The sequence below is a fragment of the Acomys minous genome (genome assembly GCF_964271855.1).
Source record: "Acomys minous genome assembly, chromosome: 18".
NCBI lineage: Eukaryota > Metazoa > Chordata > Mammalia > Rodentia > Muridae > Acomys > Acomys minous.
This window is the reverse complement of record NC_140501.1, coordinates 13,882,424-13,900,475: the sequence shown is the minus strand read 5'-3', so window position 1 is coordinate 13,900,475 and position 18,052 is coordinate 13,882,424. Positions and strand designations below refer to the sequence as shown.

Below are 18,052 nucleotides of genomic sequence, written 5' to 3'. Positions count from 1 at the left end.
GTTTTGTTGAATGATTGAAAGATTTTATGTTATTTCCATGTCCAGAGCCTACTTACTAAAACTGAATTTTAAAAACTAAGGAAAAATTTTAAGAAAAACAACAACTACAAAAAAACAAAACAAAACAAAACAAAACCAACCAACCAAACCACCACTCTTTCTTTCTCTTTGAGGACCGTTTAATTAGTGTAGTATACATGTTCATCAACCATCACTGAATCTAGAAGGATTGGAACACTAATTCATGTACACAGAAGGACAACGTTTGCTACCATTTCCATGGGAGCCAGCATTAGTTATCAGCAATCTGCTGAGGTTTTCTGAACTTTTTTTCAGTCCAGACAAAATCATTCAATGTTTAATGAAACAAAGGAAAGTTTGTCTGGACACTAGAATAGGACACATGACGATAGCTTACTTTCCTTCATCAAACACAGGTTCTTTAATGTAGGAGACTCTTACGGGATTATCCTGTACTTCCTATAGTAGATTTTTATATTTACTATACTAAAGAATATACACCTTACAGAATGTAGTAAATTTTACAGCTTATTGTTTAATGCTTTAGTAACACAGCTGCCATTAGCACACCATACCCTGATAGGATTAGGTCTCGGCAGGTGTAAAATTGCAAGGAATTGTGCATTACAATGTGAGATGAAATTGCTCTACTTGTATTTTACAATTTTGTAATCTACAACAAAATACTCCAATATAAAAACGTACATCTAATACCAGATAGGAGCCTAGCATAAATGGTTTTTTGAGAGGCTCCATCCAGCAGTGGATCAAAACAGATGCTGAGATGCACAGCCAAACATTTGGCAAGGCTCTGGGAGTCTTATGGAACAGTGGAGGAAAGGATACAGGGACCCTGAAGGGAAAACGAATTCCACAAGACCAACAGAGTCAACTAACCTAGGCTTGTGTGGGTGCACAGAGACTAAAGTGACAACCAAAGAACACGCATGGACTGCATCTAGGCTCCCTACACATGTGTAGCTGATGGGCAGCTCAGACTTCATGTGGGTCCCCAAATAAGTAAAGCCGGGTTTTCTCTGACACTGATTCTGTTGCCTGCTTTTGGATCAGTTTCTCTAGCTGGGCTGCCTTGTCTGGCCTACATGGAAAAGGATATCTTCAGTCATGATGCAACTTAATATAGTGGAGTGGATTGACACTGGATAGGGGGTTCCACTTTCTGTTGGAAAGAAGGGGGGCTGAGATCTGGATGGAGAATAAATAAATTAATTAAAACAAAACAAAAATTTGTTTGAATGTCATTTACTGAAAATGGCTATATATGAATAGGAGACTTACATGAGATATTCATACATTGCCCTATATTAAATCATAAAATATTTAAGAATCAAAACTTGAATGTGGGCACATAAACTTACTTTGCTTGTTTAACTAGAAATTAAAATATATTTACCAAAAACATGTATCTCCTGAATTCATTGGTATCTTTCAATTTTTCAAGGGTTTTTGTTACATACCCTTCTTTCCACCTTTTATAAAAATTATTTAAGAATTTGAAATAATTTATTTTTATCACATTCACAAACCCTACCTCTACTCTTCCCAGATCAATCTCCTATTCCCAATATTCCCAATTTTGTGGCCACTATTTTTCTTTAAACACAAGAAGTCTAATTTGTGCTGTCTATATACTCTTGGGTGTATGCCCATCTATTTGAGTGCCTTCAAAACAACAAAAGGCACTACTGAAATACCATCTCCGAATGGTCAGCTCAAGGAGCATTGTGGAAGGGGGAAATATTTAAGAGCCAGAAGTAGTGGATGACTACGCAACGATAGTGTCTTATGGACACAATAGGGCAGTTAGAGTTATGGGCTCACTGAAGCTGTAACATCATGCACAAGAGCTTTAAAAACTAAACTCAGACAAAATATCAGCAAGAAGAAAGAAGTGGGTTTGTATTCTATGTCATAGCTGAGGAATTGTTATCAATTTGTAGCAGCAAGGGAAAAAACATGTTTTAAATTACTATTACATCATTGAGAGGTTTATCCTGTATATTTTCATTATAATCACACCCTCTCAAATTCCTACCCAATTCCCCCTTTCTTATATAGCATTTTTCAATCTATATGTATAAAATGTTTGTGTTTGTATGTGTGTATTTCCCTGTGTAAATTCAGATACATGTTGACCTCTGTACATTTATTGAGGTTCAGAAGATACCCTAGGTCATGAGTTCTTACTATCAAACATGTTTGAAACAGAATTTCTTTTTAGTATTGTGCATGCCAATTTAGTCGGTACCCAACCTTTGTGAATTCTCTGCTCTGACTCTCATCTTTCCATAGGAAACTGCAGGTTACAGATGCTTGTTGCAGTATCTAGATTTAAATGGGTTGCAAGGATTCTAATTCAGATTTTAAGGCTACTGTAGTAATGCTTTACCATAAGCTATGTGCCTAGAAGTAATATGAAATGTTAATAATAATACAATATTTTAAATATAAAATGCTCTCATCAAGGACATGTGAGTATAAAAATAACATCATTTGGATGTTTTTTAATTTCATGCATGTTTACTAAAGCATTAATTTGGCTAGCACATTTATTGCAGTACATCTGGACTTCAAAAATGCAGTTCACTAGGTCTCACATGATGTCCTTGGAAATGAAAATTTTCTTTGTCAGAAGGAATTATGGGATTGCCAGCACTGATCATGTTCAGAGATCTCTACCAGTGGAGAAGTAGATTCTAATTCATATGACAGAGCGTTTTGGCTTTCTCTGCTTTACGCTTTTGTATCAATGATATTTACTATTAAAGTTTTAGCCAAGACAAAACTGAAAGTGATGTCTATGATGTTGGATGACAAATATCACATATAAACAAGAAAGGACAATATGGGCTCTGAGGATTAACACTGTAAAACCATGTAATGTCAGAAAAAAAGCTCTGCAAAGTCACTTCCAAAGCACAAACAGTCCTAGGCAACAAATTCTGTTTTGCAGTTTGGCTGAATGCATTACCTCATTTTGAAAAGTGTTGTTTATTTTAAACATGCCATAGTGACCATGGAAATAATCTAAAATAGGGAGACATGCAGCATATATGGACAAGCTAAAACATATCATACTGAAAAGGGATACTCATATATAATCATATGTGAATACTTGCATAAATTAATATGTCAGGTATGAGTATTTTAGAAATACTATAATTTGTTTCCCTAAAATAAAACAGAGATTGAAGAAATATCTCACCAATTCCTGACCCAACTTTAGGCCCACCTCATGAGAGACAGCCACCCCCTGACACTTTTAACAACACTCTGCTAGGCTTGCAGACCAGAGCCTAGTATAGGTGTCCTCTGTGTAGCTCCACCCAGCAGCTGATGAAAACAGATGCAGAGACACACAGCCAAACATTGGGTGAGCACAGGAGTCTTGTAGAAGAGTGGCAGAGCGGATAGAAAGACTCAGAGGGGAGTAGAAGCCTAAAAGAAGACCAACAGAGCCAACTAACCAGGGCCTGGAGAGAAAGGTTGTGGAGACTAAAGTTCCAACCAAGGACCATGCATCGACTGGACATAGGCCACCTACACAGATGTAGCAGATGGGCAGCTCAGTCCTCAGATGGGTCCCCTAGTAAAAGTAATGGGGACTGACTCTGACAAGGACCCTCTTGCCTAATTTTTTTTTATCACTTTCCCTGTCAGGGCTACCTTGCCAGGCCATGAGGGAAGAGGATGCTCTTAGTCCTGATGCTACTTGATATGCTGGGGTTGTTAGGGGAGGAGAGGATAAGAGAAACAGGGAGAGATGATGAGACCAGGAGGAGAGGAGAGAGAGGGCTATGACCAAGATATAAATTGAATAATTAATAACAAATAAGTATTCTTAAAATGTGAAGGTATAAGAACTTATTTTTTAAAAGTACAGAGAGTTAAGGGTTTCAGGTGTTGGGTACAGATAAGATCACTGAGTAGAATCTTTATGATTTGACCCGACAGAGATTCTAAGCATCACAAGAAATACTTTCCAAAACAAATCTTTCTTTACAAATTTCCAACTCTGTGATATTGCCATTGGCAACAGAGAGATGACTAACGTGTAAGCTTCCTAAGTCTGATGCCACTAAAAAAAAGTTGATAGAATATCTAACATATTTTCACAATAATCCTATTGTTTGAATTAGTTACTTTTCTCATATTTGTAAAAAAAAAAATAACGGATAAAATCATCACTCATTTTGTAAGTGTACAGTCCAATGTAGAAGGGAAGAAAGGCTTTAAATCAGGAGCAGGAGGCAGATGGTCACATTGCATCTGCAATCAGGAAGCAGAGACACAATACTGCTTTATTTTCTTTCTTCATATTTATCCAAAAACCCAAAGCAATGGGCTTGTGTCATCTATATTCATGTTGAGTCCTGCTTATTAATTAAAAATTTCTAGAAACAGCCTTACAGAAATACCCAAAAGTTTGTTTCCATGATGGTTATTAAAGAGGTCAAATCTACAGTGATGGTTATTCTTCAAAATTTGCTATGATTTCATACTTTGTATTTGTTCATCAGAGAATCATTATTTTCAAATAAAATAAATAACCAAAATTTTATTTCTAAGGAATGTCTGTTTTGAATGAGTAAATTTTGTTACATTTTTACAGATGAAATTTGAGAGATTTATTACCTTTTTTCACAAATAATACTCTGCACCTGAAAATAAGAGAGTGAAAGGGTAAAAATGACAATATAATCATGAAAACAAAATATGGATGATTACGGATATTGGTAAAAATACACCAATTGAGACTGAGGTAAAATATTCAAAGTTAATATTTATGCTAATTTTATTTATAGATTTCCCTTAAGCTCAAGAACAAACAAAAGACAATCTATACCAACATGAATGAAAAGCAATCCACTTTGACTAGATAAATACATATATGGAGACTACAACAGCAGAATGACAAGACTGAATCTCAATGGGTTAAATGTATTCTTAATGGTACTAAATTTATTCTTAATGACTGAAGCCTCATTACAAAAACTCTTTTGCAATAGATGGTGGTTAAGACAATGACATACATCTTACCAAGATATAGTGAATAGAAGCCCATCGAATGCTCAGCCCTACATACAACAATTATTTCTTGCTACTGCCTCCCAAGATTCAACAAAATCCCAGCATTCAGAAAGGCAACCTGGACATGAAGTCACTCTCCCATCTGAAGAGCTATTAACAACTTACAGTGAGAGGGAGAGGGAGAGTCCATTTTCAACATCTTAGCCCATGTAGGTTAGCCACACTCCTGTATGTGGTCACATATACAAGACATATGAGCAGCACAATTTAGACATGATAGGTAGGAACAAAAATAGGAAACAAAGTTGGGTTTGTTGGGAAAGAGGACAGATCTAAGAATATACATTCAAAATAGAGAAGTAATCTTTATCAAGTGGAGTTTTAATTGATAAACTGACAAAGGGAGTTTCTAAATTTTCTGGCCTATATCTTTAAAATCAAATGTACATATTGATTTCTTTGACATGTGTAATGAGATTGTTTTCCCACTTGAATGTGTAGAGAAACCACCCAGTTTGTTTTATGACACTGTTCCTGGGAAGACATGAACAAACACCTAATCACTTCATAGAAGGCATAGATGGCAGGCCAAGGTACAGATAGCACCAACATCTAACTTGTTGAGCTAATGAGTTATATATGGGTCACTTACAGGTGCATGGATAAGAGGTTACTTATAAGAACATACATGCCTCAATAACAGCTTCATAATCTAAAGGCCAGAATGGATGAAAGTATACAAAACCTGAAGCATAGAGCACAGTGCACAATCTGCAGACAATTTAGTACTACAATTTCTCCATGCCAAGACTAAGACTTTTCTGTTTTTTGTTTGTTTTTTGTTTGTTTGTTCTGTCATTTGTACGTACATCAGTAAATAGTGAGTTAAGTGTCATCTAGGGCCCCTTTCTCTACATACACACTAACTCATTGGCAGACTAACTCCTACATTCCACCAATCATGTTTTAGCAATTATTTCCCCCTAAATCCATCATTTATCACTTTTGATAAATATTAGAATTGTGCAAAGTTTTATTTTACCTCAACACCCAGATGTCACAGTAACATTAGTGAACCTGCAGGCATGACGTGGCAAACACAACTCCAGCAGGCATTGCCCTTCTCCTTTTTCTCCTCCTTATTAAACTATAGGTTACATTGTTAAAGATCTAGTCTTTTATTTGAGCACTTCCTCCCCTTGAGGCTGACTACTAGGTCCAACTATCAAAGTATTGAAGTAGAGCAATCAAAAACTCCCTTTCTGCTATTCTAATTAACATGCACAATCAAAATTAACCAACTCACCAAACAATGAGTTTCACCTTTTCTTTCATAAACAGACACTTGCTATGGCCATCTTTGTCCAGAGGTATCCTTGGTGCTTATATTCCTCCCCGTCTCCTTCTCCTTTATTCCTTTTTCCTTTCCCCCTTGTCTTCTATCTCCCCTCCTTGTTTCTCATCACCTGTCCTTTATCCTCTTGGGGCAAAAGAATCTCCTATGTGCTCAGAACTTAGTCTTGTGTGTCTTGTGCAGGTGATGGACCTTTCAATTAGTAACTCGATAATTTCTCAGATATTTCACACATGAAATTAAAAAGTGTAATATAGAGGAAATTATAATCACAAAAGTCAGAGTGCACACAGTATTAGTTGACTTTTGCCATCTTCTATGGGCACCTATCAGGCTGACTTAAATTATTACTAAAAAATAGCTCACCTCATGTACTAAAATTATTCCATAATAGAAAAGTGAAATTCTTGTAGTGAGAAAAAAACACATGCCAAAGTGATTTTGTATACATATGTACAAAAATTATGCCATTATCAAAGAACATAATAATAAAATGGTAAAAAAAAATAGTTATTCTTGTACAAAAAATTATTTTTTAAATTTATTAAATTTTGTTATCCAGATTACATGCCGATTGTTATCCCCTCACTTGTATCTTCCCTTTGCCTCCCCCTTCCTCAATCACCCTATTCCCCTCCCCTAGACCTGTGACAGAAGGGGACCTCATTCCCCATCATATGATCACAGCCTCTCAGGTCTCATCTGGATAGCCTCTTTCCCCTTCCTTTGCATGCCACCAAACCTCCCATCCAAGGTCAAGTAGTAAAATAAGGGACACCAGAGTTCATGTCAGAGTCAGTCCTCAGTCTTCCATCAACTGTGCACAATATGCTGTCCATTGGGTAGAGCTGAATAGGAAGTCTAGGTTTTCCTCATACATGGTCTTTGGTTGTTATAGCACTTTGTGCAGCCCCTCCTGGTCCCAGATTTCCAGCCTTGATTGTCTTCCAGCAGGGTCCCTGAATATTCTGGGTCCTTCTAACTTCCCATTCTTCCATAACACTATCACCTGGAGTCCCGTTAGTAAGTCCCAACATCTGTCCCAATCCTCTGCTGAATGAAGACTCTCAGAGAACATCCATGTTGGGTTAGTATCCAATTATAAAGTGAGTATATACCATGTGTATCTTTCTGGGTTTGGGTTAACTCACCAAGGATGATCATTTCTAGTTCCCTCCATTTGCCTGCAAATTTCAAGGTTTTCTTCTTTTTAATAGCTGAGTAGTATTCCATAGTGTAAATGTATCACAGTTTCTTTATCAATTCTTTGACTGAGGTTGTTTCCAGATTCTTGCTATTAAGAATAAGGCTGCTATGCACATAATTTAGCAAATATCCTTTTTCTGTGGTGAAGCATATTTGAGTACATTCCAAACAGTGGAAAAAATGAAACTTGAGGTAGTCCTATTCCCAATTTTCTGAGAATGCAACAGTTTGATTTCCAAAGAGTTTGTACAAGCTTGCAGTCCTACCAGGAATGAAGGAGTTTTCCTCTTTCTCCACATCCTTGCCAGCATGTGGAGTCATTTGAATTTTTGATCTTAGCCATTCTGTTGGGTGTAAGATGGAATCTCAGAGTTGTTTTGATTTTCATTCCTCTGATAACTAAAGATGTTGAACATTTCTTTACATGTTCCTCTCCACCATACAGTGGTTTACTGGCCTAGCCCAACTGGGCACAGAGCAGATAAATAGTGCCTTGTCCTATCAAGAAGACCAGTAGAACACACTAGCAGCTTTGATCTCTGGTACCTCTCATATCCCCAGCTGCTTAACAGCCTGACCCATCTTGGATAAAGAACAGATAGACAGAGTTGAGTCGGGCGCAGACCAAGCCTCACATTTGCTGCCATTGCAAAATGGACTGTGGAGCACCTGACCAGTCCAAGCTTGAATCTCTTGCAGCCCACCCCCAGATGCTTAATGGTATAGCCCATCTGGAACACAGAGCATATAGAAAGAGCCCTGCCATCTCCAAAAGTACTGTAGAGCACCTGAACATCTTTGGTCTAGGAAATCTAACAGCCCACTCCTCTCCTGCCTGACCCAACTGGAATACAGTCAGGGAACCCAGCTGAACTGAGTTGGGCATAGGCTCTAACACCCACTGCCCAATATCCTGAAGAGGCCTCTGTGGAGCTGTAGCAAACAACCTTTGGCCTGGAGCTCTCTTTACTTGCTCCCAACCTGCCTGGCCAATGTGGGACACAAATAGTGACCTCATTGGAGGAATATCTAGGCCTGTTAACACCAGAGACACCCAGGTGCCTAGAGGACAGTAAAAGAAGCCTAGAAACAAAACTCAGAGCCATATAGCAACACTAGAAGCCTGTGATCCTAACAGACCAAGCACAGGAGAGATGAAGCACAAGGAGAATACTGTAAATCTGAGGTGATAAAAAAAAATAGAAGCTTTCAAAGATGAAAATAAATGACTCAAAGAAACACAGGAAAATACATCCAAACAGATCAAGGAAGTGAATAAATCCCATAAAGAATTATAGGATAATTCAATCAAAAGAAAGAAAGAAGACTATTCATGACCTAAAGAAGGAATAAGAAGCAACAAAGAAAACACAAGCTAAGGAATCTTAGAGTTGGAAAACATAAGGAAGAGAATAGGAATGACAGACATAAGCCATACCAACTGAATACAAGAAATGGAAGAGAATCTCAAGTGTGGAAGATTTGATGGAAGTTACCAATAAATCAATCAAATAAAATCTTAAAACTAAAAAGTTCCCGACACAAAACACCAAAGAAATCTGGGACACTATAAAAAGACCAAATGCAAGAATAATTGGAATAGAAGAAGACTCCAAGCTCCAAGGGCCAGAAAATATTTTCAACACAATCATAGAAGAAAACATCCCCAATATAAAGAAAGAAATGCCTGTAAATATACAAAAAGCATACAGAACTCCAAATAGATTTGACCAAAAAAGAAAATTCTCTTTCCACATAATAATCAAAACATTAAATGTACAGAACAATGAAAGAATATTAAAAGCTGCAAGAGAAAAAGGTCAAGTCACATATAAAGGCAAATCCATCAGAATTACACCTGGCTTCTCAACAGAGACTATGAAAGCTAGAAGGGCCTGGACAGAAGTAATGCAAACATTAAGAGACCACAGATGCCAACCCAGACTACTATAGCCAGGAAAACTTTCAATGGGGAGTTGTAATGGATAAAGCAAGATATTCCATGACAAAACCAAGCTTAACCAATACCTATCAACAAATCTAGCCCTACAGAAGGTACTAGAAGGAAAACTCCAACTCAAGAAGGCTAGCTACACCCAAGAAAACACAGGAAATAAATAACTCCATATCCACAAATCCAAAAACACAGAAACATACACACTTTAACACCACCAACATCAAAATAAAAGGAACAACCACCAGTCATTAATATCTCTTAACATCAATGGCCTCAATTCCCCAATAAAAAAGACACAGGCTGACAGAATGGATGTGAAAACAGATCCATCATTGGGCTTCATACAAGGCACACATCAGCAATAAAGATATACATTAACTCAGAGTAAAGGTCTGTCAGATATATTGGGCCAGAAGGTTGAAGAAGTTGCTCCAATGTTATAGAGAGTTTTGGGTAACTGTTCAGGTAGCAAACTGTTTCTTTCACCTTCTCATTTGGAAATCTACTAACCTGCAATCCCAGCATATTCAGGCAATCAAATTTATTCTTTTACAAGTCTCTGATGGGGTTGAAGACCAGGTAGTTTAGTTTTACAATGAAACTTAGTAGTTTCGGGGTTAAGATTTTTTAGGACTAGATAGATGTTTTAAGCAGATAATGACAAGATATAATGGAGAGTTATTTACATTCAGAATTTTAGATGCACCATGATAGGAAAGATGTTTTCTTCAAGGCTGTCCAATACAAATAACCAAAACACTAAGAATGTAACATTTATATAATTCCTGATAGTGTCATAGTTCTTCTTGCTGTAGGTAGTTTATTGTATATATGTGTAATATTTTAAATGTATATGTAAACAATAAAAATGTTTCATTAAAAATCATTGATATAGCATACTGTTGAGGTCATTCATGATCACCCTGGATGGCTGCATGTTGAAGAATGTAAATATATCCATACTTATCACCATGCATAAAATTATTTTCAAATAGAGGAAAGACTTTAACCTAAACCTGGATACACTGACTGAATATTATAGAAGAGAAAGTAGGGGATACCTTTGAACTAACTGGCACAAGAGAAGTCTTTCTGAACAGAACACCATTAGCCCAGGCACTAAGATCAACAAATAATAAATAAGATATCATAAAATGGAAACCTTATGTAAGTCCAAGGATGCTGTTTTTTAGACAAAGTGACATGTATCGAATGGGAAAGATTTTTTTTTAACTACAAAATCCACTTTCATTAGAGGACTAATATCAAAATTTATAAAGTCACAAAGTTAGATATCAAAGCTCTAAGTAATCTAATTTAAAAATTGGGTGCAATCAAAACATTTCAGATAGCCAAGAAACACATCAAGAAATGTTCCTTATCCTTAGCCACAAGGGAAATGCAAATCAAAACTACTTTACAATTTCATCTTACACCTGTCATAATGGGTAAGAGCAATAACACAAGTGAAGACTGATGCTGGCAAGGATGTCTAATTTGTCTATTGCTGGGTACAGTGAAAACTATTACAGCTACTGTGGAAAAAAATATGATGGTTTCTCCAAATGATGGGAATATGCCTCGAGATCTATCTTGGGCATTTACCAAAGAATAATTAATCCTACTGCAAGAACACTTACTCACCTCTGTTCATTGTTGCTATATTCATAATAGAAGCTGGAAGCAACCTAGTTTTTGCCCAAGAGAAACATGGATAAAGATAATATTGTTCATTTACACAATCAAGTATTACTAGTTCTTTAAACACTGACATTATGAATTTATCAGGCAAATAGATGAATTAAAAAACCATCTTGTGTGAGGCAGCACAGACCCTAAAGATAAAGATAGTCTGTACTTGCTTATATGTGGATAGTAGCTATTAGGTAAATGACAATCAAGCTACAATCCAAAGAGCCAGAGAGGTTAGGTATAAAAGAACAGAATAGGGCTACATATATGTGTGTGTGTGTGTGTGTGTGTGTGTGTGTGTGTGTGTGTGTGTGTATGTGTGATATTCTGCTATACATGTATATATATACATGCCTTATTAATCCATCACCAGAGATGGATTAATTGAACATGGAGAGGTAGAGCTGGCGTCCACACAGAATCTTCACCCATTTGTGAGTCTTTAGTATAGGAAGGTACTCTATAGGATATCCCAAAGGAAACATAAAATACTGATCCAACCACAAAACCTATGTGCTACAATCTGTCCTGTCTGCAAAATATGCGAGGGCAATGGTGACACTAAGGTATGGAAGTAACCATTGAATATCTGATTTGACTTAATCCCACAGCACAAGGCAGAACCAATACCCAAAACTGCATAATCAAGAAACAAAGATGAGCTATCCCAGGTACTTAGGATAAAACAAACATGACTAATCTAAAAAATAAATAAAATGATTCCTATTGATATTCTGCTATACATGTATATACATGCCTTATTAATCCATCACCAGAGAAACTTTCTCTTGCATCAGTTGGGAACAAATACAGAGACCCACAGGCAGATGTTGTGCAGAAAGAGAGAGAGAGGGAGAGAAGGAGGGAGAGAGGAGGGAGTGAGACTTGGAATCTATATCTACAAATTGGATTTATCCATAACATCCCACCACTTAACTCTCAGAGAATCTGGCAGAATTAGGGGTGAAAAGATTGGTGGATAGAGGATCTTAGGAGAAGAAAGCTTTCTAAATCAACTGGCAAAGCTCATATGAACTTAAAGAGATATAGAAGCATGCACAGGGCCAGCAAGGCTCTGAACCAGGTTTGCTGCATGTATATTATAGCTTTCAGTATACTATTTTTATCAGAATCCTGGGAGAGTGGGCAAACGGATACGTCTTCTCTTGGATGTTTTCTTTATGTTGATTTTCCTTATTCAACCTCTATGGTATGGACTTTGTTACATCTTATTAATTTTATTTTGCTATATTTTTATACCTATTAGAAGGCTATTATTCTCTAATGAGAAAAAGGAAGGGAACTGAACCAGATCAGAGAAAAGATGGGGAACATTTGAGAGGAGTAGATGAAGTCGAAACTGTGATCAGAATACATTGCATGAGAAAATAACTCTATTCTTTATAAAATGGAAAAGCAATGTTGAAATTAAAATATATATATGAAAACATATGTCAACTCCTCCAAGTTCTTCCAGGTTCCTTCCCCTTCTCTACCCATCCAAATGTAAGTTCTTTCCCAAGAAAAGCAAAAATAAACAAAAAAATACAACAAATTCTTCAAGTCAAGAAAACAAAGTAAAACAACAAATGAAAAATCAAAAAGAGAGAAAAGAAGAAAAAACACACACACACATACACACACACACAGAGAGAGAGAGAGAGAGAGAGAGAGAGAGAGAGAGAGAGAGAGAGAGAGAGAGAGAGAAGAGAGACTTATGGAGTCCAATTACATGTTGTTCAACTACTCCTGAAGCCTGTCCTGGAGTAATTTATATACCCAGTTTTACTCTATTGGAAAAAAACTGATTTTCCCACACACAGCTGGTATAACTGATAGCTCTCAGTTCATTCACTTTTTAAGTATAACAAAATAAAATATACTAAGAAAAAATTAAAATATCACACCATCACATCAAAGTTGAACAAGACAAACCAACAGAAGGATAGAGCACAAGAGAAGGCATAGGCACTAGAATTGTAGATTCACTTCTTTGTACACTCAGGAATCCTATAAAAACACTCAGCTGGAAACAATATTATATATGCATCATGAACCTGGTTCTGACCTGTTACGGCCATCTACATGCTGCCTCAGTCTCAGTGACTTCAACCTACTTTCTGCCAAGTTCCTGATCTGTGAGGGGAAGTACTTGATGATCACTTTCCATTTAGTCCTGAATGTTCCAAGTCTTTCACTCTCTGCACAAGGTCTGGCTAAGGATCTCCGTGCTTGGCACCATTAGCTGAGGGACAAAGCTTCTCTGCTGATATCCATACACTGTAGTGACCTGTGAGAATAGAAGAATATCACAATTAATTTTCAGACCTAGAGTTTTACTCCATATCCCTGGCTTATTAAGACCATAGTCTTTGTCAACTAAGAAGTGTTTGTTAGGGGTTACATCTAATGGAGTGTTCCCTAAAAAATTAAGTTATTGATTGGCTACTCCCAGAAGCTTTTGTCACCATTTCCGTAGCACATCTTTCAGCCAGGAAACCATTAGAGATAAATGGTTGTGGTCAGGCTTGGTTTGTTTGATTCCCTTTTGGTAGCAACCATAGTAACTTCCTGTAATTAAGATCCTGGGAAAGTGTGAGTTAAGTTTCTCTGTAGGCACCAGATCAACATGTCACATACCTAAACATAATAGAGGCTATATACAGCAAGCCAATAGCCAACATCAAATTAAACGGAGAGATACTCAAGGAAGTTCCTCTAAAATCGGGGACCAGACAAGGCTGCCCACTTTCTCCATATTTCTTCAATATAGTTCCTGAAGTTCTGGCCAGAGCAATAAAACATCAAAAGGAGATCAAGGGGATCCATGAAAGGGGGAAGTCAAATTATCCCTATTTGCAGATGATATGATAGTTTACATAAGTGACACCCAAAATTCCACCAGAGAACTCCTACAGCTGATAAACACCATCAGCAAATTGGCTGGATACAAAATTAACTCAAAAAAAAAAAACTCAGTAGCTTTCCTATATACATATGACAAACATGCAGAAGAAGAAATTAAGAAAACTGCACCCTTCACAATAGCCACAAGCAATATAAAATATCTAGGAGTAACTCTAACCAAGCAAATGAAGGACTTGTTAAAAAAAAAAAAACTTTAAGTCTCTGAAGAAAGAGATTGAACATGACATCAAAAGATGGAGGGAGCTCCCTTGTTTGTGGATCGGGAGAATTATCATAGTAAATTGTCTTCAACAACAGGCCTTGCTGTCAATTTTTTTCAGAGCAAGTTACCTAGTTTTAGAAACATCCAGGGTTGTTTGGGGATTTTCATGGGAACTTTGATTAACAATTCAACAGGATACAACCCAATCCTTTTACTGAAGACTTCATTTGGTGACTAGAGATGCCCAGCTGTGGCCGTGTTTCCCTAATTATATTATTTAATTAACATTCCTAACAGTATATATTTTAGTAAGGTTGTATTTGATTTTCACACCACCCCTCGAATACCCATAATTTTAGTTCTTTCCCTGTACTCCTTCCCGCTATCCACCACTCCTCCCCCTCCCCACTTGATCCATCCTTTCCACTCCCCAACTAGCCAGTTATCGATTCTTTTTTCCTTTATTTATTTATTTATTTATTTATTTATTTATTTATGTGTACATTTTACATCCTAATCATAGCTTCCCTCTCCTATTACTTACCCCACACACACACACACCCCTCCCTCCATTCTACGCTTCCCAACTCCTTAGAGAAAGAGGAGGTCTCCCACGGGTAGCAACCTGTCCTGGCACATTAAGTCACTGCAGGACTAGAAGCATGATCTCCTACGGAGGCCAGACAAGGCAGGCATCAGAGTCAGAGAGCATCTCTGTTCCAGTTGTTGGGTGGCCCACATGAAGACCAAGCTGTGCATATGCTACATATGTGCCAGGGTCTTAGGACCAGTTCATGAATGCTCTTTGGTTTGTGGTTCAGTCTTTATGAGCTCCATGCGCCCAAATTAGTTGACCTGTAGATCTTCCTGTAGAGTTCTTGACCCCTCCAGCTCTCTCCATCATTCCTCCAAGCTTTTCATAGGACTTAAGAGCTCTGTCTAATGTTTGGCTGTGGATCTCTGCATCTGTTTTCATCAGCTGTTGGTGAAGCCTCTCAGGGGAGTTATGCTAGGCTACTGTCTATAAACATACTAGAGTAACATTGATAATATCAGAGATTGGTTCTCTCCCATGGGATGGGTTTCAAGTGGGACTAGTCTGTGTTTGGCCATTTCCTCAATATTTGTTCCATCTTTATCCCTGCACATCTTGTAGGCAGAAGAAATTTTGTGTCAAAGGTTTTGTAGGTGTGTTGGTGTCCTTATCCCTCCACAGGAAGTCCTACCTGCCTACAGAAGGACGATGCTTCATGCTCCATTTCCTAAAGAGATCCATTTGTTCCCTTTAGTCCCTTACTCTATATCTATCCTCTGTGGTTCTATTAACTGTAGCTTGGGCTCCATAGCCCTCATAGCTAATATCCAAATACAAGCACATGCATACTATATTTATCTTTCTGTGCCTGGGATATGTCACTCAGGGCGACATTGTTCTAGCTCCATTCATTTGTTGTCAAATGTTATGCTGTCATTACTTTGTGAAAAGCTGAGTAAACTATTTTATAAATGTACTATATTTCTTCATTTTTCAGTTGAGGGACATGTAGGTTGTTTATAATTTCAGGATATTATGAATCGATCAGCAATTAACACGGTTGATCAAGTGCCTCAACAGTAGGAAAATTTTAATATAAGGACATCATTTTACCTTTTTATCACTTTCCTCCAAACCCTACTATATGCTCTTCCATGATTTCCTTGAAATTTATGATCTATTTTTTCATTAATTGTTATTACATGCATTTGTGTGTATTACATTTACCAAACTACATTGATAATATATTGAACATATATTTCATTATTGAAATATAAAATCTTTCATTTTTACTGCACTCCTCAAGTGCTGAAATTAAAGGTGTGTACCACTATGGTCAATTTAAGTATATTCTTTAATAATTATTTGCAGCTTGAGCAATTAGACTTCCATGATTATGTCAGTCTCTTAATATTTTCACAAATTGAAGATGCTTATGATAAATATTAATTTATCTTTTTATGTCTTTTCATTAATATTCTTTTATACATTTCTCTATTTTGCTGGTCTTATTGGTGAGATTTTCTTTAATAATTCTTTTGTCAACTGAGGTAAGGCTACTTTTATATTTCTGAGAATTTTTCTATAGAAGAAATCAATATACATGAAGTTTTATTTAGAAATTGAATATTTTTGAAAGCTACATAAATACTGCAATTCTATTAGTTCTCTACCTTTTGGAATATTCTAAGGTCTATTTCCACTTTACTAAAACAACTTTTAAAGTATACAAGATTTAAATTGATTATTTTTTTAAAAAAACACTTTATTTTTACTCTAATATTTGAAAGTTTTTCCTTTTAGTTGTTAGCCTTGGTGAACAATTTTGACATAATTATTTGATCTTGATGAATGAAAGTCTCTGTTACAATATTTTGTAGTGGTGTTGAGAAGTTAATTTTTAAATTTTCTTTTATATTCATTCTTTATGTTTGTGTGTGTGGAAGGGTGCATTACTATGGATCTTGTAGAGAGTTCAGAGAATTTTTTTCAACTGTTTTTCTTCCATTTCACTATACAAGTCCCTGTGATTGAATTGAGATGCCAGCGGTGATGGCTTTCTCTGCTAACCTCCTCCCCCATCTCTCCACCACCTCTTTATCTAATCTTTCTTCTCATCTTCCTTCCCACAAATAGTTCTCATGCTTGTTTTAAAAGACACACCACACACACACACACACACACACACACACACACACACACACACACACACACTCCTATATTTGTTTATATATACAAGAGTACCATATTCACTCATCCCTTTACTCTTTCTGTTAGATATCTCACTCCTTGCTCCCTCCCCTTCTAATTTCACGCTACAAGGGAGACAGCAAGCACTGTCCATTTTCCGAATCTGTCTCATTTCACTTAATAAAATGACTACCACTTCCTTCTATTTTCCTATAGATACTGTGTTTTATTGTATTTTAAAGATGAATAAAAGCTCATTATATATTATAAATATATGACATTTTTCTCATTCATAGACATCTGGACCTGTTCCATAGTTTTGAAACTCTCAAGCCCTCTATTTCACCATCCAATCTTCTAGTGAGAGTATTACACCCAGGAGTTACAATTTTCTTTTATTTTATTCCCTGCTTCTGACATTGCCTTCATACTTTTTCCTCAGTTTTAGTTGTTAGCTAAGTACTTGATTAATTGCTCCAATTATTTTTTCCTGTTGTTAATTTTCTCAATCTTTCAATTTTGGTTTTAATAATTACAAAATCATATTTGATGAGTTAATGAAAATATCTGGTTTCTCCTCTCCCACTACCTTCATGGTAGCTAGAAGTTAAATCAACTAACATATGAAAAGATGGATAGAATAATAGTTAAGTACATGTATAATTAACTGAACTTACATTGTAGTTTCTCAAACCATTCTTGATTTCCTTAAGGAGGAAAATCATATCTTTCTTTACATGTTAACTATATAAGCCTCCCAATTATTAAAGTATGTGTTACCCTCAGCAGTAATAACTTCTCATAAAAGTTTAAAAGGTAAACACAAGCAATGGAAATAGTTTGCAGTGTCTGAGGAAGTCTATGAGACCACTGAGAACAAATATGAAAAGGGCTAACCTATCCCTAAAAACTAAC

The 18,052-nt window shown here is 36.5% G+C and overlaps 1 protein-coding gene and 1 long non-coding RNA gene across 4 annotated transcripts in view; one reads left to right on the top strand and one right to left on the bottom strand.

Moving 5' to 3' along the window:
* Nucleotides 1-18,052, bottom strand: part of LOC311589608 — a 97,658-nt gene that overhangs the window by 58,346 nt on the left and 21,260 nt on the right. For 2 of the 3 annotated variants that reach the window (XR_014776581.1, XR_014776582.1), the window contains exons 2-4: nucleotides 13,351-13,572; nucleotides 11,235-11,278; nucleotides 4,678-4,703 (exon numbers count right to left, since the gene is read on the bottom strand). This is a non-coding gene — a long non-coding RNA (uncharacterized lncRNA). Of the gene's footprint in view, nucleotides 1-3,703; nucleotides 4,312-4,677; nucleotides 4,704-11,234; nucleotides 11,279-13,350; nucleotides 13,573-18,052 lie in introns of those variants that run through there. The other variant, XR_014776583.1, reaches the window with a different exon arrangement.
* The window catches only part of LOC311589605 (uncharacterized protein), a 138,749-nt gene that overhangs the window by 106,607 nt on the left and 14,090 nt on the right, over nucleotides 1-18,052 (top strand). The window lies entirely within an intron of this gene.